Genomic DNA, 18,608 nt, shown 5'->3' on the forward strand with positions numbered 1-18,608 from the left:
AATTATGTTTGCCATTTTTTTGGCTGAATTGTAATTTCATTTCCCATGGAGTAATTGTTTTCCCACGAAGAGCTATAGATCTAACGTTTTAATAGCCAATAAAAGCTCTCAGAAAGCACTGACTGGTTATCTCCTGACATCTAGTGGTTATAATGTGACATCGCAAGCATGGAATGTTAAATCTATTAATTTAATTCCATCATTATTTCTAGTTTCTCCCTCAAAAATGATTTCACCTTTTTAAGGGAACAATTTCCTTTGTTGCATGAATGATAAACGAGAGGAATTGTTTAATGTTTTTATTTCCATTTTTGTACTTTCTGGCTGCACAAGGTTCTGCATGTGCCACTTAATATGTAACATAGAAGACTTCAAACATCATAATCATTGCAGAACGCCAAAAATGAGCCACTCAGGAAAAACTATTGCGGTATAATGGTCATTTGCATGTCAAGAATTAGACCGTTGACATTTTGTGGCTCTGACCAGGTTGTATCTGATCTGTCAAAAGAGGACTGCTGGGCTCTATTGTTTCCAGACAATATGCGCCACATCACATCCCAGGCTGATGACAAAAGAAGCTGCGGTTCAGCGTTTTTGGCACACAACACACTTAATGTGGGGACACAGAAGGGGGTGATGCTATTGTTGGCACATTTTTGGTATTGGTTGACGCACACACACAGAATAACGTAAGAAGCTCTCTGTCTTAAGGTGTCGACTTCTTTGTTTGCTGCCTGTAATTAAAACCTGGTTTGGCATTTTAGATTTCTCAGGATCAGTTTCATGATCAATTTCAGGTGTTTTATGGTCATGTACTCAACATATCTATACATTGTGAAGTGACATCCTTTGCCCCCCCCTTCTGTAGGCCACTGGCAAATATGAGCTATAGCGGATAGTGCAGATATAAGTGGTGCAAAATTAAAAGGATGTCGAGGAATGGTGGAGGTAAATGTCAACAACTGACTGAAGATACAATGATCTTAAATTAATCATTTATAGATTAATTTGAATGTTTTTTGATGTTGTTGTACAAGAATAAACTCCCATCCTCAAAGTGTTTATTTTTCGGTGTTTGAAAACTTGTTGCGTTGTGTATTAAGATAACCTGTAGGGAGAGCTAACAACACATACGTTTCGCCATATCTATGCAATATAAATATATAATTTAAAAAACAACACTCAAGAGATAATTAGAATCTGCAGCTGAACAATAGCTTAAAACATATACAATAAATAATGATAAAAAGATGGGCAAGTTCACCTTATTCAGGGCATAAAAAGTATAGCTGGATAAAATATTGTTTATCTAAAGACCAGCAAGTAGAAACTGACTAAACATCAAAAGATTATAATATATACAGTAAAAAGCAAATCTAACTCCCTCCATAGTGAATGCTTGATAGTTACTCCAACATTGCAAGTGCAATTATAATATATGTCTTCAATTAGGTAATTTCTGGTATACAATTGATCATTTAATTTGTCACTGATTGAGATTGCAATCGACTGGCATTATTCATAATAAAAGTACAATTAAAGACATATTTCAGAATTAAATAGCTACTCACAATCCGCACATTCTTTGTTTGCAAATTGCAGCTTCATATACATATTGATACATCTATAGACACTACTTTTGAAAGAATTAGCTGCATAATATTTTCAGAAATTGTGGGGATTGTTTCACTCTCTCCTGTCTCTTGGGCTGGGAGTTTACGAGGGAGGCGTTGGTTATTTATTGACAGTACCTTCAGCCAAAGAAATTCAGAAAATAAATACTAAGCACGCCCTTATAGAATACTGACCAATTAACGAATAGATTGGGCGGTGTCTTTAACACAAGCCTATGGCAAAGGACTTGCACGGCGCGGATCGCAGACCAGTTTGCTTTGTCACATACCGAACCAGTTAATGTCGTGTCTAAATTAACTAACCGTTTCCAGATCTGCGCCTTGACAGACGTTTTATCCATTTTGGACAGGCACGGCCGAGGCGGAACATTTCTGAAAGGTTGTCTTTCAGCCGAAAGCCACACGGAAAGTGGGGATGAATTAAGGAGATTTAAAGGAACACGTAGAAGTTTCGACGTTGCCGAACACAACTAGAGAAAAGTTTGTTTTTCGAAGGAACCACTGGAGGCATCGCGACCAGCAGCAAACCATTCAACTCCGACATCCGATGCGAAGTGAGTGACGTTACCAGTATCGTTGTATACAACATAAAACTCCCCTTGGCGTTCGTTAAGGGAGCGCAAACCACAACTCAGTGGGGTTTTCGTAGTAAGAAAGGTGAAAACAGGGAGTGTGGCATGCGGGGGGATATACGCTATTAACACCGGCACTCACCTCACAGAGCAGGGTTACCACACATGGTTTATGGGGAAGTTAACCTAACGTTAACGCAGCGAACTCCTCTACCGCCCAGTGCTAACCCCACAGTTGGCTAACGTGACAGTTAAGAGGAACTCTCTCCATGCTTAACAGGAAACTAGAGCCCTCCTGCCAATTTATCAACACACCAATTGATGCCATTCGTTTCAATGGGATTTTCACCTCACGTGTTGTGGAATGTTTCTGCGCAAAGTCACGTAATTATAACAATATATCTAACGTTACGTTGTTAAAGTAATAGAGACCGTCGATACAGTAGCACTTTGTGCCACAGTACACGTCTGGCGAAACGGACCCAACCCACAAAACGTGTTCCTCGCGTCACAGAACTCAACTTCCACTACAACGCACCGTAGACGAGCAGCGCTTCTAGGTGTGTGTGTGTGTGTGTGTGTGTGTGTGTGTGTCGTACACACACACACGCGCACGCCTTATCCGCATCTGTGTTGCTTTGAGAAGTCACAATATCAATCAGACCATGTGACATCATAAAATACCCCTGTGTGACATGTAAGTGCCAAATAGTGATATTGTGATATTCAGAGGGATCAAAGCAATTTCTTGGAAATGCCTTTTTATTGTCCTGAGTCATTTGTTACCCCAAACGAAGTCTGCATTCTTCTGGTTGTTATTCAGCCAGACTGTAGAGCTCCAGAGGCTGGGAAAACAACAGAAAGATCGCTCGGCTGGTAAACTGCTTGTGGAATTGAGATTCGAGAGGTATCTTCACAGCTAAAATCAATTAACCAAACATCACTACTACTTGCTGTATTTCTTCCAAAAGGTTTCCTAAGATCTGTCAATGGCTTTGTTCATTTTGACACCCCACAAAATCTGCTTCATATCTTATCATTCATTGACATTGTCTCGCTGTTATGGCGTTCTTTCTGTGGGAAATAAAACCAACAATGACCATCCCTTACTTGTTTGGATGCTGCTTAGTGGGCTTTCTAGGGAGCTGACATTTCTCTGTGTAAAGTCCAACGCCTCAGTGGAGGGTTTGCAATTTGTGCTGGCTCTTTAAAACCTAGCTCTTCTTTTTCAGAAAAGGTGGGAGCCTTTTGGTCAGTACTCCAGCAGAGTGGCCTTCCATGAGGCCTTGACTATACATTTTTCAGTTCAGTTTATTTCTCTGGCCTATCAGTTTCATGAGGTCAACAGTTAATGCGGTCACACTTAAAACATGCTTATCATGCCCCTCGGTCCACATGGTAAATGGACCCTTATATACAGAGTCTTTGAAAGCATCTTACTAGGGCAAAGACATTGTCTTAGCTCGCCTTGAGCGTGAGTGCATGTTACATGAAAACAAGTGCTTGTTTCTTGCTTTTAATTTCTTTGTCAGCCACGCTGATGGAATGTGTACTGTAGGCAATGGCGATTCTGGGGGGTGGCCTGGGGTGGCCACCCCTGAAAACTCATTGGCCACCCCTGTGGCCACCCCAGATCTGATAGGTAGTTGGTCAAGTTCGTCAACACAAGAAACAAGGGAAATGCTGTCAATCAATGATGACAGCTGAACAACTGATTTAGGGCCAGTTTTACATTTTTAACTAACACAGTAATGGTCGTACTGAGGCTGTGAGAGCTGATTTCTGTTCAGTGGACGTTTGGCCATGCAGGTCAGGTGACCCATGAGATGAGTGCGCTGCACCTGCCGCTGGTCCGTGAAACAGGTTTACAACAGCGACGATACAACAACGATAAAAACGCCGGAATCTGTCGATTGAGAGGTATGGTAATTTAATGTTTAGTTATATCGTTGTTCCCTCTGAATGTGTAGGAAAACTTTATCTAGCACTAAGTAGCAGCTAAAAGTCTAACTACACGGCACCAGCTGGCTATCTTAGCAGCCTGCAAACCAAGTTACGGTTGAACGTTAGCATTTAATTTTTTTTAATTCTTAGGATACCGCCATGAAATATGAAACGCTGTTTTCTGGACTGAAGACTGAGGGTGTTTGTTTGCAGATGTGTGTTCAATAGAGCTAACAGTGTCTGAAATATAGTGTGACAGTCTAGATTTAAGTAGCTATAACACAAGAACAAGCTGTAACTTATTTATTTGCTCTGTGATTTAAGGGCTGTTTAAAGACTATATGCTCTTGGAGATAAAGGACTTTTTGTTTGTATCAATTAGCTCATCTTCACAGTTCACATATTTTTAGACGTTTAAATAGGCAGAGGCAGAGCAAATTGCATTCAAATTCCTGACTTGGTGGGTCTGTCATAACCTCTACATTGGGTCAGCGCAAATGTAACGATGGTGACAAGGATTCCTTTTAGGAGGACAATCTTCTACCCCATTGTGGACACCATACTTAGAGAGTGAGACAGGCAGGTTGTATATAGGTTCTGTTAAATTGCTGCTTAAATGGGGACAGCGCCGTCTACCATGGCCACCCCACACTAGCTTTGTGTCCTATCTTGGCCACCCCAGTGAAAATGTTCTGGATACGCCACTGACTGTAGGCGGGACGAGTCTGCCGCGGTGTCCACGGACGAGGCCTTGCATAGTCTTTCCCGGGGTTTGGTTAACGCTGTGGGCGGGGTCACCGAGTAGGGAGTGAGAGGGAGGGAGGTGTGTGAACTGAACTGAGAATGTTATGCGGGCAATGCTCAACTCCCAGAATTCTTTAGAGCAACCTGCTGATCGGGAAAAACTCCTCCTGTCATCGCAGTGGCGCAGCTTGTGTTGACGAGGACCCTGTCAGCGGCCACAAGAGGTGGTTTCCAAAACTGTTTGTCAGCCGCAAGGCTATTTTCTTTGGGCTTAATGGTGGGAAGGACATAGCCGTTTTTAGCTCCTAATCCATGTATTCTATTGAATCTCTGTCCCTTCCCTCAGAATCATAGCACATGTCTGAAGAGAACCTCATTGTTTCGTTCCCAACGCCTTTTCCTTTTCATCTGAATTGTCAACCAGGGACTAAATAGATGTGAAATCTGGGTCTTAATAATAAATGTTTTAGCGGTTCCTTTCATTGTGAGAGCCTGGAATACAACAACTTCTGTTTTGGTGAGGTTAGAAAGTGAAAAAAGCATGGCAGCCAGAGAGTTGCAATAAGAGATTGTCAGATGGTTTTGGCGCTCTTCATCAAGCGTTGAGTGGTTTCTCAGTTCAGCTGTCCCGAGTTCCGCCTCCCGACACTGTTGTTTTATCTAGATTTTACATTTTCATACTCAATATTGTTTGAAAATTACTTGTTATGTAAAAGTCGATCTTTTGAAGTTTTGTGGTTTTGTTGAAATCAGAAGCAATTACAGGATGGGATCTGTCTTTTCCAGCAATTCTCCTATGCATTTTTTTCATTCTCTATTCCTGTCATCCATCTAGTTATCCGTCAAACCCTCTACCCATTGAATAATCAACTTCTCAATCAACAATACTTTGGTAATCTCAGGCTGCAGACTTGTGAGCTTCCTGCTGCTCCTGGATGGAGAGATTCAAGTAATATACTATGCAGGGCACAGAAAGGAATGAGGTTAGGGGTTTCTCTCAGCACCATGGAAATGTGTGCGGTGCTGTGCTGGAATGAGCCCCCACAGCAAAATGGCATCAGACACCTTGTCTCACCTGAGCTCCAAACCTGTGGTTGAGTATGCTGAACCTGAATCTGATAGAGAACACTTAGCCGGGTGAACTGTGGTAGCATTAATGAAAGTACAGGGTGTGAGGAAAGTAACATGGGCTCCTTAGGGGTTAGGTGCAGGTCAAGCCCAAATGCTTTTTTATAGGCGTAGACTCGACTGGTCTTGAACAGTTTTCTCGTGGAACACAAAGCGCAGACGGCTAAGATGGGCAAAAGTTTCAGATGCGGAACACGGAGAGAGAAACTGTGAGAGTTGGCAGCCCTTTAGCTGTGATGGCTAACTTTCCTAACACAGTCAACCATCAAGCAAATGCAAAACAAGACAAAGCAGACATACTCTTCTACCCAGACCCATTTTCTCTTTTCGGGCCTTAAATGCGTAAAATAAGAAATACTTTGTACCCGAAGTATTTCCAGATCTCACTGCATATTTTCTTTCAACGAGCCGAGGACGGTCGGCAACAGCTCCTGCACATGAGGACATGTCTCCCCTGAGGTAACTCGCTGAGAGTGACGGATGCCTGTTACATGTGTGAGAGCTGGGCAGCCACGCCCATGCATTCAATTTGTGCAGGGAGCGGAACAGTGAGTGCGCTCTGATTGCATGCCTTTTTAAATGACGTACCGATACTAAAAATATTCAAAATCGTATAGTTTTCAACGTAAGGGTACCACGGTAACTTTCTAGCACCGGTACATCATTCAACATTAGTCAGCTGGATGCCTGGATCAGTCTTGCAGATGTGAAGCTTGCCAGTCTTCGTTTCAAAGTTAAAGCATTGCTTGAAAAACAAACCAACTGAGGCGTGCTTGTAACTAATTTGTAAATCACCAGTGAAGGATATAGCCTTACACAGCGAGGCAATGGGTTCACTCGACTGACGTCAAGCTTATTTGTCAAACGTTTCCTTATTTATGAGGGGTTTCCATGCGGGGCCCCTGCCTAGCATTACTACGCCTGTTCCCCACATGGGTGCCCTGTGAATAATTCAACACACTTGCTGGTTTGTGGCTCCGTCCCGTAAATTGCAGCTGCACAGAGGATTGGAAGGCTGTATGGCACAACTCCAGGTTTGCACCGTCAGCCTGAGGACCTACGTCTGCTGTCAGTGAATGGGGTCCGGTGCTGTAGTAATGGGCTGTGAGGCTGCTGAAGCTTCTGTTGTGATATTTTGAGGCGCTCGGAGAGCTAAGTTACCGGGCGGCGGTCCTGCAACTGATGTCCTCCTTCGTGCTTCACTCTAAAGATGACTAACAGTAACAGTAACTTGATGCCGCTGGCTGCCGTTGGTCCAGAGGTAATTAAAACAGAGTGATGTTGTACGGATCTAATGGTTCAACGGTTGTGGAGGGGGAGGTTGTGTGAAATGTAACATTCAGAAGAGCTTAATCCTTGGCATTAAATTCTTGATTGGCAAAGGAGAGATTGTGTACGTGTGTGCACGCATGTTTCGGACAGGCAATCATTCTTCTCTGTTACACTTGGTCCAATCTCTGCCTATACCCTCGTCGCTCAGTGAAATTACAACAATTTGACTTTGAACACCCTCTCTCACGTGAGCCCATTAGAACCAATAACACGGGGAAAAATTACACTTTTTAGTTGCACACCTTTTCTGTGTTTATAATGATAAGGGAAACACTGATATTTAAAAAGTGGTACCTAAATCAGATGGCATAGACCTCATAATACCAAACCAACGTAGTAGCTGTGATAATTTGAGCCCAATGTTGTCACAGATGTAGTTTGGGACTTGGGAGTAGCCCCTTTTTAATCAAGACGCATATCATTCCCTGCTGCATATTATACGGTGCACTTATATCAGAGGAAGGGTCTCTCGGCTAACTTAACCCTTCGCCCACCACTAATTGCTGAGGCGCTATAGTGATAATTATAGTTGGATTATGCTTTGGCATGTGGGGCCTTGATAACATAGGGTTTATAGTGTGAGGGGGAGTAGTTTATGACTGCATCATCGTGCAGTTTATTGAGTCAGTTTAGATTTGAATGGTGTTTGAATAGATTAACGCCGCAGGGTGGGGTTGAGGTTAGTAGGATCACTGGCTAAGTGTAAAAGGTCCAATGACTGTAGGTTGCATGGGGCAACATGTTTGTGGATAAACCTACAGCAGATGTGACACAACAGATTGCCTTCATTTCTAGTGTGTTTCTGAAGCTGTAATGGATTGTAACGATCTCACAGGCGGTCATTATCACGGCCCCTCTAAGACTTTTTCCGTCGACCCAGTTTCCTCCCTCACTTCCCGGGTGGTTCAGACAAAGCACCTCTTTCTCTGTCCGTTTAGAGCCGTCCCTTCAGCGGCTGCGCGCTAATCCAACTGACCATCAGAAGCTTCTGTCGTAGGCAGGAAAGGACAGACGCAGAGAGAAAAGGCTGGCAGAAATAGCATAGGCGGAGTGGGTAAAGTCGCGGAGGGTGGGTTGGTGGCATGGAGGGCGATGACTGGACCGTTTTGCATCTAGTGTACAGAGGTATTGTCTGTCAGAGGGCCACTGTGGAATACACTGCTTCTTTACAGGGGGAAAGTGGGGGTTAGGGGGCTGCTGTTAAAGATCAGAAATCTTGTAGGGCGGTGTGTTCTTCTTACATCAGCTCACCAACACTGGAGACCTTCTTCCTGGGCCCTATTCCTCGTACATGGTTAAACTAAGTCGATCAAATGTCCCATTAACCAGCTCAAATTACCGAGATGATTGATGTTGGGCTATCAAAGTAGCTTTGCTAGTAGTCACCGCCCGATTGGGTTGCTGTAGTAGCTTCGCTAGCAGCGGCGCACTGATGTCTCCTTCCTTTAGCATGGCTCGTTAATGCTGCTCTCCCATGTTTTGAAATATCTAATATTCTGCCTCCACATTACATACATTCTGTTTTTGGTGATGGAGCTGATGTTCAGATCCTACTTGAGGTCCTGGGTGATGATGGAACCCAGAAAACGGAAGGAATCCACAGTGATGACGGGGGAGTCACACAGGGTGAGGGGGGAAGGTGGGAGTGCGTACTTCCTGAAGTCCACAACTGTCTTCAGGGCGTTGAACTCCAGGTTGTTCTGGCTGCACCACGTCACCAGGTGGTCAGACTCCCACCTGTAGGCGGACTCATCCCCACCAGAGATCAGTCCAATGAGGGTGGTGTCATCCGCAAACTTCAGGAGCTTGACGGTGACTGGAGGTGCAGCTGTTGGTGTACAGGCAAAAGAGCAGGGGGGAAAGAACGCAGCCTTGGGGGGAACCGGTGTTGATGGACCGAGAGGCAGAGACATGTTTCCCCAGCTTGACGTGCTGCTTCCTGTCGGACAGGAAGTCAGTGATCCACTTGCAGGTGGAATCGGGCACATGCAGCTGGGAGAGTTTGTCCTGCAGCAGGGACGGGATGATGGTGTTAAAGGCAAGCATGAAGCCATTAAGACAGGGCGTGCATATGACAAGCAGGAACCTGACCTCCTGTCAAATGGCATTTTTACAGATGAAAATAACCAAATCTATCAATAGCACCCAGCTGTGCTTATGAGCCAAACTGCAAGGCATCACAGACTGCGTTAAGTCACAGCCATCACTCTGACTGGAGTGACATGACTTCAGAATCAGAATCTTTTATTTGCTAAGTATGTTGGACATAAGAGGATATTGTCATGGTCGGTGGTACAATTGGCCTTGAGATGGGACACAGCTGAACTGCACTTACATTAGTTGCACTGACTGAGAATGTTGTCCGTGTTGTAGAATCTTCAGTTGATAAATACAAGATTTAATCTTGTTAGTTCATTCAACCTTCTCATAGCAAATGTGCTTTTTCTTATTCATTTTGTGTGGGTTTAACATATCAACAAACTTTTTGTATTTAGTAATTAAGTGTGTTCTTGGTCACATCAATGGTAGATTCTATTACAATTAGGCCAAATAAAAAGCCTCAAGTTGTAAAATCTGGACATTCTTTTTCTCTCAACGCCTCTATCTTGCCTGCCACCAAGGCGGGCGTTGGTGATCTTGGGCTTAAAATGGTTTGTGACCACGTTCTTGGACATTTCGGGTCTTATGTTGGCCACCCTAAACCAAGTGAGGAAACAAGGTGGAAACTAGTCAGAACTGTAATGCATTCACATTAGTGACACGTTCTCCCACCATAGGGTGGAGGAATGCGTTCTTTGTTGAAAGCTAACCAAAAGATAAAGGATGAGGCCCTCTGACACAATTATTTTACATGCTGGATTCTCCTGTGGTACCCTCCCTGCCCCCATGTCCTCCCTGCCTCAGGTGACGTCAATACACACTTTCGGTTCCCATTAGCCTTTATTCCCAGCGTCTCACATTCCTGTCGGCTAATAGCATGTAACAGCTTGCTCGTTCTCAGGAGTGCACGATTACCAGAAATGAAGTGGAAAGAGAAGCTTATGATGAAACATGTGAGCATTTTTTGTGGAATTAAAAGAAGCTCCCGGTGATGAGGTATGAGCAGACAAACTGGAGCCCAGTTCAGATTTTTTCGGTAGTAATTAAGGTTTAAAGAATGAAATGCCACTCAGGTCCGAAGTGATGGATCAAGGGCTAGAAGCTGTTTTAATTGGCCACCCTGACGTAGTAAAGAGGGGCGAGGTCTCTGTCCAAAATAATAAGTCATGTTATTTCTACACACAAAGAACGAAGCAAGACAAAACGAAGAGCTGGATATCTTACAGAAGCTTGAACATTGCCAAATGTATCTTCTTACAAAATGCTCACGATGGGAAGACTATTATCGTAGTATCTTAGACTTTTCTACTACTTTTGCAATGTGAAGATCAACTGTCTTTGAATGCTTTAAATCACAGTAGCCTGTATATTTTGGACAGACGTTTGATTACGTCCCCAATCTTTGGGAAACATTAAAGTTTTAATTGAGCAAAGTTGTCATTGAGCAATTAATTAGTCATTGCTAGTTACTGCCCTTTTTTAACTACAAGGTGGTGTAAACGATTTAAAGTCTCAGCAGGTACTGAAAATTGCAGCAAAACTTTTCTGAATCGGCTGCAGGCGGGCTTGTTTTTACTGTGACACTGCTTCCAAAAAAGATTAGGATCCAATTTTCATGTCTGATTTTCGATCTGCATCGCTCATCTCGGGCCTGAATTCAAACGTTTCGAAGCCAAACAAGATGTTTGAATCATGCCCTCTTTGTATTGGCCTGATGCTCGGGTCAGGCTGTGTGTGTGTGTGTGTGTTAGGGCTGGGCGATATATCTGTATAAACGAATATATCGATATATTTTTTAATGGGGTATGTAATTAGACAATTTCGCATACATCGATATATTTCGGAGGCTTTGCGCTCTGCAAGCAAGCTGCCGAACCGGAGCGCTCTGCACTGCTTTTCGCCTTCGCCCCGCCCATCCTCGTTCACGCGCAGAGGGGGGAGGGGCAAGGACACACACTTCAACAAACACGGAGGAAGCAACAACGTCTGCGCAGCGTGCGGAGGAGACAAATTGGTTCGTTAAAAAAAAAAAAAGCAGTGGCTCAGTAATTTGAAGATGGTTCGGATTTAAAGTATCCGATGAGCAACAAAACAACGTTATATGTAGGGAGTGCCATAAACAGGTTACAGTAGGGTTGCCAATCGTCCCGCATTACCCGGGACATCCCGAATTATGGGCAACTTTGACAGCTCCAGTCCCGATTACCAATCACAGCCTGCTAAGTCAATGACGCGCGAAAAACTCCTGGTTGTTATGAAGTTGTGACGTATCTGTTAAAATGAGCAGTGAGGCTGGCGCTGCTCATTGTGCGCTGCCCCCCCCCCCCCCCCCCCCCCCCCCCCCCCCTCCTAAAACAACGGCACAAACTGCTATACGAAGAGTGTGTGAAACGGTGCGCTGCAGAAGCCGCGCGCCAGAAACAACCCGAACAAGCTCCAGCCCCGAAACAAAGCTCACTGCAAACCTCATTTTCCCGCAGTGTGCCTTATGAAAAGAAAAGTGACAAGTGGTGTACTATAACGAAAGCGTTGTCCTATCATATTGCTAAAGATATGGTCCCTGTTGCAACTGTTGAACCAGTCGGATTCAAAATGCTCCTGAAAACGATTGACCCGAGATATGAGCTTCCCAGTCGCAACTACTTTGCAAGAGAAGCACTGCCAAAAATGTATCCTGAAGTCAGGCAGAGCCTTGCTGACCGGCTCGCTATTGTGACCCATTTTGCATTGACCAGCGATATGTGGTCAAGCAGGACGTGTGAGCCCTACATGAGCGTGACAGTTCACTTCATTCAAGACTGGGAGATATTTTTGTATTTATTTGTGCACCTTATGGAGCTTTGTTTTCAAAAAATACTCCTGTTATACAATATTTATGTTTACATATTATTATTTGAACGGCTGAGCATTTGTTTATTGTTTAATTTCATTTTTATTAATTTGATTTTGCAACACCTTACTGAAATAGCTGGTTTCAATTAAACGACCGATGACATGTCCTGTGTGTGTGTGTGTGTGTGTGCGCGCACGCGCGCGCCCCCGTCCGTGCCCGTCCTATCCCGTGTGTATTGCAGACATTTTAACGCAATTTACCATTTCTAGACTGTGAAGTAATCAGGCAATTGTTTGCCAGACAAAGCTAACTAACACCAAAAGGCCTGGGAGACTGCGGAAGATGGTCATTTTGAGTTGCGTTAGGAAGCGAAATGAGAAAAGTAGTGTCTCTGTCCACTAACGGCCCATGTAGCAGCATAATGTCTGACCGGCAAAATTGGAAACTCCAGTACATGTAGCGGCAGTGTTAATTTTGGCAGCTATTTTTGATTTAGTCTTTTAGATGTAAATGCATGTTAGTTTTAGTCATTTTAATCCTTCTTAGTTTTAGTCGACGAAATTAACATTGTGTAGCGGTTGAGTGATGTACTGTGACGGGGAGCCCAGGGCCTCAAGTTGAATTTCCGATTGAATCCTGCTCCTCCATGAAGCACGGCCTTGTCCATGTTATGGATGGAAGACGATGCCCTTGTTGGACCCTCTATAGCAGTGATTCTCAACTGGTGGGTCGCGACCCACTAGTTTTTAGTGGGTCGAGGGCCTTTGCATGGGAAAGTCAAATATATATTTAAAAAAAAAATTCATCCTGTGATTTTATTTTGGAGGGACTTTTTCTAATGCGGAGTGTCTGTTTTTTTGCCGGCTCGTCCCTCCGTGTTTTCAGTGAAGCGCGGCTTCGCAAAGAAAACCGCTTTTAGAGGAGGTTGTGTTTTGTTTGCAGGGTGACTGTTTATTGCTCTGCAATCTAGTCTCTAGTGACAAAAAAATGATGACACACACACACACACACCAGCTGGGTGGCATCTAATAATTGTTTTCTATCATAAGCGGCTTAGCGCCAGTATTATCAGCCGCAACGAGATGTTTCTGTTGGAGTGGCTTGTGTTTTATTTTCCTGAGCCCCTACCCCTTCCCCCCACACAATCACCCCCAGGTGTTGCTCTTTTTCAGGAGCCCCTGTGCTTGCTGTGGCAGCCGATCGTGACTCATCATGGTCAAAAGTAGACAAAAAGAGGGCCTGGACACTGTTCAAACAGCTGTGTACTGCAGGTGAACCGCACAAGGTAGAATAGCAATCAGAGTGGAGCAGACTATTACATTTTACAATAAATGTAACATATGTTTGGAAATGAATACTGTTTTAAGGGATTTCACACCTCACAGTTTTGGATTGCAGATTAATCAATTGATCCCTGACTTGATTTAGTGTAGCTGTTTAAGCGGCACCCTACGAAGCTTGTTGTTGTGTGTGTTGTGCCTCCTTAATAGTTTATGATAATACTTTCTAAAAATGTCTTCTAAAAGAAATCAGCCTTATTTTAAGACTCCTCCCTGATATATTGTAGTTGTGTAATCTAGTTGCTAATGCAGGTAAATGTCTACCTGACTCGATTATCACACGCGTTTGTCTCTCCATCCCCTGAGTGTGACAGCATGTTTATTTGGGTCTTCATCTGTGTAACCTAACCTGGCATTGGTTTCTGTCCCTCTCCCCCTTTCCTCTGGCTGTTCAACTCTGCCACCTTAGCTCCCCTCAACTCTCCCCTTTTTTTCCCTGTTTAGCCCAGCTGGTGACACAGGAGACCCTGGCAGCAATATGTCTGCATTAAAAATGCCCATAGATTTTTCCTTTTTATGTTCCTGGATTTACTTTTGCCAAATCAGGCAAAGATGTGTTTACACTGATACAGCATTTGTTAAAGATCATTTGAAGCCTTCCCCTACAACACAAAGCTTGTAAATGCCACAAGCTAATATCAACTGATATGATACACAGGTCTCTGGTTGGAGTTGGCCCTCTAGTCTTGTTGATAGGATGAGAGATTATTTTTTGCTGCGGGGCAAGCAAAACCTGATGTTACTTTAATCCACAAGGCTTGAGTGTGCTGAGTAGCGTTGGGTATTGTTTGAATTTGAGCGATTCCGATTCCTGGTTTCGATTCCGGTTCCCAGCGATTCTCGATTCCGATTCTTTTAAGAGGCAGGGTCAAAAAAAGTTTTAAAAAAAGTTTAAGATATTTTAAATGAACTAGCTAACCAAGGGTCTTTCTGAAGGAAATAGTCTGACCTTCTCCATCAATGTTAATTCTATGAACTCTTTATTAACTTTACTATGAATTTTTAACAGGGCTGTTTTCAACTACAATATAAATATCAAACTATGAACTTGAATATTTTACATTATGAATATATTTTAACAGGGGTACACTTTCCACCAGAGAGCTTTATTTTTGAAACCTCACAAAAACACATTTACACGTGAGTGTACAGTATGATACTGCAGGTACTTAAACGTTACCTTGCTCCCACTGAGGGACGAACCCTTGGAATCAGAGGAAGAGGCAGCGGAGGACGGGCGGCGCAGCGCGTCAAATACGGGGCACACGTAGGAGGGGGGGGGGCGCGCGCGCAACTCTCCCAACCTCATCTTTTCACACCTGACGTTCACTTACCACCCCCCCATCCTTTTTTTTGCGTCACATCTGAACGTCTGTCTGTGCATCTGTCAAACGGTCTTTTTCTTCTTTCACCGTCCACGTGTGCCTGCAGTGATATCTGATGAGGATGTAGGTTACCCAGCAACCCTGGTACTTGGAAGGCCTTCCAGATTAGTGAGGCTTACAGCCTGCTACTCTTCTCTCTGTCTGCAGGTGCATTGCTATTTAAAGCTCAAATCACTCATCTGAAAGTCTGTCGTCATCTAATAAATGTTAGCAGAAGGTGGTGTAGATATACTGTTTACATTGAGGATGAATGCACCATCCTCTCCCTCCCTTTCAATAAATACAACTACAGTCCAGCACATTGAGGTCCTGCCAGGCTTAAAGTGAACGACTCGCATTAACATTTCTTTTTTTTGATTAAGCTAAATGTGTTTTGCCCAAACACCGTCCTCTGGTCCTTCTGTCCTGGGATAATTAATTCAACCATTTTGTGTGTGTGCGCGTTCGCGAAATGTTTTAGCGGTGACTGATAGCGACGGTGGTCTCTCCGCTCGCTGTTAACGGGTCACAAAGAGACAAAGAGCTGCTGTCTGTGCATGGGAACCAGAGGGGCGGGGATCGGGGCAAGAGGTGTTGGGACCAAGTGTTTGAGACGTCAATGCAGGTTTACTATAGATAGATAGACACAACTATTATGTAAGCCTCCAAGCTTGAGCGTGACCTACGCTGAGTTGTCATGGAGACCTATAGTTTGTAGTATAACAGTGTGGAACTGCCGTGCGTAGAAAGATAACGAAAAAAAGATTTTCATTTTTTTTTTTTGTTTAACGGGGAAGGGAGTCATTTCAGGGGTGCGGGGAAGCGCCCCCTGTTACAATGGTTGTTGTGTGTTTGTGTGGTGTATAATTGGGGGAGTTGGATCTTTTTTTTCCATTATCTCCAGCAGACATTTTGGCTTGGCCCTGTAGAAGCACAGGTGTAGCTAATCACATTAACGACTGCTGTTTTAATCGAGTGGCCCGGTAGACTGTTCCTGAGGCAGCACGCACAGCACTTGGAAGTTGCTGCAGAAACGTGTGTTTCCTTTCTTATAGAAGTGCTGCGGAGCCTTGGCAGCCAGTGGATGAGATTACTGGTGCCTATTTTAACTGACACTCTGAGGCCCATCTGAGGTCACAATGAGGACAGAGACAAACCAACACAGTCAGGCACACAAGCATGCAGAAATACATGGTGTGCAACTTCCCTCCACTGTAGTCTGAAGATACTCAATGAGCCAATGGCTCCATCTAGTGGCCACTTCTTGTGGATGCATTTTGACAGCAAACTGAATCGTACAGTGAGCAACGTAGTAAGGAAATAAGAGGAGTAAAGAATTATACTTCACGTCCTTGAGTTCTAATTAGCAGATCATGGGCATTTTAGGATGGTCATTGTAGGTTCTGTTTAATGTGATATTTCTTCAAAAGCCAGTGCAGTGGAAAGTGTGTCTTGTCAAGTAGCATCTTCCCTCTGTCTTTGTTTACACTGGGTTTGTACTGTTAGGTGAAAATAAACAAAAGATGCGAGGGCGGAGCCCCGTGGAAAACCCCCCCCCCCCAAAAAAACTGGAGTTTCAGGTTCAGCCGTATCTGTATCGGCTGAACCTGAACAGACCTGCTGCATGTGAAATGTGGAAATCAAGTGTCACGGTAAGGCCCCATCCCACATCCCTTTGTTTTAATTTTTTTGGAAAGCTGAAAAGGGGGGAGGGGCCACATATTTGTATCAGTGTGTGTGTGTGCTCATGAGCATCACCTGGCAGAGTTCTGATTCTGATCTTTGAAATAAAATGGTAACAATTCTTGTGGGGACCAACAGGAGATGGCTGACTTTTTTTCTCCATTTTCCACCACCTCTTAACTGCATTTGCTCCCTTCAGTTTCCATTTAAGGGGGTGGGCTCCACTCCCTCGTAATGCTTGCTGCCCATAACGAGAAGTTAAGGGCACGCACTTGGGAAAAGCCGGCCCGTCCCGCCAGCGCCACGCGCCTCATACCTAATGGGAATTGACGTTGCGGCATTTTGGCAGGAGAAAGACATCGTTCGTTGTGTTTTTTAACTTATTTCCACAGAACGAAACTGAAAAAGCTGGCATCAGGAGGATTTGCTTCTGTTCTTTATTGTTCTCCCGGCTGTCTTCCAGTTTTCAAAATACCACGTGGATGAACGTTCCCCCCTCCACCACGATTTAATAAACTGCAATTATGTACAGCCCATTGAAATGTTGTCCCCCGCACGTAAATTAAGCTTTGCCCGCGACCACAGCGGATACGCTGACATTACTCTCAAACGGTTGTGTCGCAGACTGTTGTGTGCACGTGGTTGAAACTACACCCGCGTCTGACTTTGCACTTTGCGGTTCGTCAAAGCCACTACGATGTAGCGTAGCTGAAATACAAATTGATTTTACATCCAATCTGTCCTCGCCCCCTCCTCTCGTACCAATCCGCTCACCAGCAGGACCTGAAGTGAAAGAACCGAGAGTTTTCCATAAAAGGGTAACGCCACATGGTAGTAAAGCCCTCTCCTTCCCAAGCTCTTGCTAAACACGTTGCAGCTCGAATGTGTAGGAGCCCATTTGGTGTCCTGAAGGATTGTATGCTTCCCGTTGCTATCGGTGACCTTTTTGTGGGATGTCATATGGGGTTATTGCCACGCCCGAGTCAATGTTTCATTCTATCAGTAGTAAATGGATATTACCCATACAATTTGTAATTTATTTTGCTTATTTTTTTATTCGATCCCCTTTATTATTTATATAAAAATCTCAGGTTTTTAGCATAGGCCTTATATGGCTGCATTCTTGAATGAAGACGAAAAGAACGGCACATTGTTGCCAATAAAAACCTGATCTCCTTCATTAGACCGAAGACCAAGATAAATGCAGAACCAAAGCCTTGTGGCGTTGAAATGGTAGGTGCGCAGGCTTCCCGATAGATCGGTCTTCAACTATAATGTGGAGAGGTCCAGTCAGAGAAAAGTTCTAGAAGCAAAGGTCCAGAAGGTCATAATGTGACTATTTCTCTGTTTAAGTGGAGTTGTATCAACATTTGCATGTAATTAATACACAACCAACAAAAATGAATTCAGTATGATTCAAAAATTCTTTTGACAAGTTTTAATTTCACATAACAAAAACTGAACATATGTGTGAATGCAAATATAAATGTTTTCTCAATTAACTAAATAAAAGTATGGCTGCATCTAAAAAAATAATTCTGCATGTTCAAATTAAGCGCTTCAATTCATAAAAAATAACTGGAAGATAAACTTTAATTTCCCCCTTTTCTGCTTGACATTTGGACTTGGACAATTGAACAGAATATATACACACACTCTCCAACTTTTTTGGTAAGTGGGAGGATTAAGATCTAGTTTTTCCTGACAGGATTTTATACCTGGGCCACGGGCAGTGTATCCTGATATCCGTGCATGCGGGTCTTCAGTTGGGGGAGAGGGGGCTTCAGGTTCTGTCTCAACTGGGCTTATCCTGCAGTGAGGAAAGTTCCCACTAGATGGTGGCAGAACAATTCAAAGTTGGACTTGTAAGTGTCTGCAATCAACTGAGCCCATGCTCATGTCCACATGGCGTCTCCTTTCTGGACCTTTTC

At 43.8% G+C, this 18,608-nt stretch overlaps 1 protein-coding gene across 4 annotated transcripts in view; it reads left to right on the plus strand.

Moving 5' to 3' along the window:
• The first annotated feature begins 1,903 nt into the window (after window positions 1-1,903).
• The window catches only part of mpp7a (MAGUK p55 scaffold protein 7a), a 115,087-nt gene continuing 98,382 nt past the window's right edge, over window positions 1,904-18,608 (plus strand). For all 4 annotated transcript variants that reach the window (XM_062559242.1, XM_037456234.2, XM_062559243.1 and 1 more), the window contains exon 1: window positions 1,904-2,191. The gene's annotated coding sequence lies outside the window, so the exon portion shown is untranslated. The remainder of the gene's footprint in view (window positions 2,192-18,608) is intronic.

The sequence above is a fragment of the Pungitius pungitius genome, chromosome 19 (assembly GCF_949316345.1).
Source record: "Pungitius pungitius chromosome 19, fPunPun2.1, whole genome shotgun sequence".
Lineage (NCBI taxonomy): Eukaryota > Metazoa > Chordata > Actinopteri > Perciformes > Gasterosteidae > Pungitius > Pungitius pungitius.